The sequence below is a fragment of the Urocampus carinirostris genome, unplaced genomic scaffold (genome assembly GCF_059441175.1).
Source record: "Urocampus carinirostris isolate Australia breed hairy pipefish unplaced genomic scaffold, RoL_Ucar_1.0 HiC_scaffold_25, whole genome shotgun sequence".
Classification (NCBI taxonomy): domain Eukaryota; kingdom Metazoa; phylum Chordata; class Actinopteri; order Syngnathiformes; family Syngnathidae; genus Urocampus; species Urocampus carinirostris.
Window position 1 is genome coordinate 133,461 of NW_028283132.1, and position 2,664 is coordinate 136,124.

The window sequence follows — 2,664 nt, forward strand, 5'->3', positions numbered from 1 at the left end:
ACGGACGGCCTCACTAAGAGGGAACGGAAGCTACTAAAGCACACGTATAACTGTCCGATGTGCGAACGAAAGTGAGGCCGGACGAATCCGATACGAGTTACGAGTGAGGCGGGATCCACGGCTGGCACTCGCGGGGCCCTCTTGCGAAACCATGCCTCGGCGTGAACCTTTTGGCGGCAGAACCAAGACGAACCGAGGTCGAGCTTCCGTCTCGAGCCACACCCAGACGTCCGACCGTCGCGGAGCCCGACGCCACGCGTGCTAGGGCTCCGCGCGAAACATCGTTTCACGACACCCGCTCGTCAGCCCGTCCGAACGTATACGAGTGTCGCGCGGCCCCCCGGGCCCGGCTGTAGCCACAGCCTCGTCCCGGACCAGGGCCGCACCGCCACCAGCAGCGCCCCCCCGGCGGCAGACGCACTCTGGTTGATCCTGCCAGTAGCATATGCTTGTTTTCAAGATTAAGCCATGCATGTCTAAGTACGAATGGCCAGTACAGTGAAACTGCGAACGGCTCATTAAATCAGTTATGGTTCCTTTGATCGCTCCACCGTTACTTGGATAACTGTGGCAAATCCAGAGCTAATACATGCAAACGAGCGCCGACTCGCGGGCGGGGCTCCGGCCTCGCCCCGGGGACGCGTGCATTTATCAGACACAAAAACCCACGCGGTGTCCGGCGGGCGGGGGCTCAGCCGTCGCGCGCGTCCCCCGCGTCCGGCCTCCGCCTCTCCGGGCGGGGGCGTAAGCGGCGCGGGCGGCTCCGCGCGCGCCGGTCCTCGTTCCGCCGGCCCGGCCCCCCCTTTGTGTTGACTCAGGATAACCTCGTGCCGATCGCTCGCCCACCCGAGGCGGCGACGACTCATTCGAATGTCTGCCCTATCAACTTTCGATGGTAGACTCTGCGCCTACCATGGTGACCACGGGTAACGGGGAATCAGGGTTCGATTCCGGAGAGGGAGCATGAGAAACGGCTACCACATCCAAGGAAGGCAGCAGGCGCGCAAATTACCCACTCCCGACACGGGGAGGTAGTGACGAAAAATAACAATACGGGACTCGTTCGAGTCTCCGTAATTGGAATGAGCCGAACACAAACCCATCGGCCAGCATCCATTGGAGGGCAAGTCTGGTGCCAGCAGCCGCGGTAATTCCAGCTCCAATAGCGTATTTTAAAGTTGCTGCAGTTAAAAAGCTCCTAGTTGGACCCCGGGACGCGAGCTGACGGTCCGCCGCGAGGCGTGCATCCGTCTGTCCCAGCCCCTGCCTCTCGGCAAAAGCCCCCGTGATGCCCTTCGCTGGGTGTCACTCGCGGGGCCCGAAGCGTTTACTTTGAGGAAATTAGAGTGTTCAAAGCAGGCCACACGGCCGCCCCTGCATATCGCAGCTGGGAATAATGGAATAGGACTCCGGTTCTATTTTGTGGGTTGTCATGAACTGGGGCCATGATTAAGAGGGACGGCCGGGGGCATTCGTACTGCGCCGCTAGAGGTGAAATTCTTGGACCGGCGCAAGACGGACGAGAGCGAAAGCATTTGCCAAGAATGTTTTCATTAATCAAGAACGAAAGTCGGAGGTTCGAAGACGATCAGATACCGTCCTAGTTCCGACCATAAACGATGCCGACTCGCGATCCGGCGGCGTTATTCCCATGACCCGCCGAGCAGCACCCGGGAAACCGACCAAGTGTCTGGGTTCCGGGGGGAGTATTGTTGCAAAGCTGAAACTTAAAGGAATTGACGGAAGGGCACCACCAGGAGTGGAGCATGCGGCTTAATTTGACTCAACACGGGAAACCTCACCCGGCCCGGACACGGAAAGGATTGACAGATTGAAGGCTCTTTCTCGATACCGTGGGTGGTGGTGCATGGCCGTTCGTAGTTGGTGGAGCGATTTGTCTGGTTAATTCCGATAACGAACGAGACTCAAACATACTAAATAGTACCGCGGCCCCCCGCGCGGTCGGCGGCAGAAAACTTCTTAGAGGGACAAGTGGCTCTCAGCCACACGAGAATGAGCAATAACAGGTCTGTGATGCCCTTAGATGTCCGGGGCTGCACGCGCGCCACACTGAGCGTATAAGCGCGTCGTCTATCCCCGCGCCGGCAGGCGCGGGTAATCCTATGAACCCCGCTCGTGACAGGGCCTGGGGATTGCAATTATTTCCCACCAACGAGGAATTCCCAGTAAGCGCGGGTCATTAGCCTGCGTTGATTAAGTCCCTGCCCTTTGTACACACCGCCCGTCGCTACTACCGATCGGATGGCTTAGTGAGGTCCTCGGATAGTCCCCGCCGGGGCCGGCCCCGGCTCCGGCGGTGTGCCAGAAGACGGTCGAACTTGACTATCTAGAGGAAGTAAAAGTCGTAACAAGGTTTCTGTAGGTGAACCTGCAGAAGGATCATTAACGTACGAGCGGCAGCAGATCCGCCTCGGTACACCCCCGACGAGCCAGACGCCGAGGGCGGCGGGTCGTCGCAGGCGGAGGAAGAGGGTAGACCGGGACGGGACGGGACGGGGGGCGCGGCGCGGGTCACTCCCGGGCCGCGCGTCGGAGCGAGTTCGGCGGGCGCCACGCGGCGCGGCGCGACGCGAGAAAAGGCGGCGGGCGATGTCGCGCTACCTCCGTGCGAGCGGGGTAGCGCGCTCGTCCGACGACCCCAGT

At 60.6% G+C, this 2,664-nt stretch overlaps 1 non-coding gene across 1 annotated transcript; it reads left to right on the top strand.

Moving 5' to 3' along the window:
* The first annotated feature begins 419 nt into the window (after nucleotides 1-419).
* Nucleotides 420-2,406, top strand: LOC148345758 (18S ribosomal RNA). Its single transcript, XR_015848489.1, has one exon. It is a non-coding gene; the product is annotated as an 18S ribosomal RNA (ribosomal RNA).
* Nucleotides 2,407-2,664: the final 258 nt, after the last annotated feature.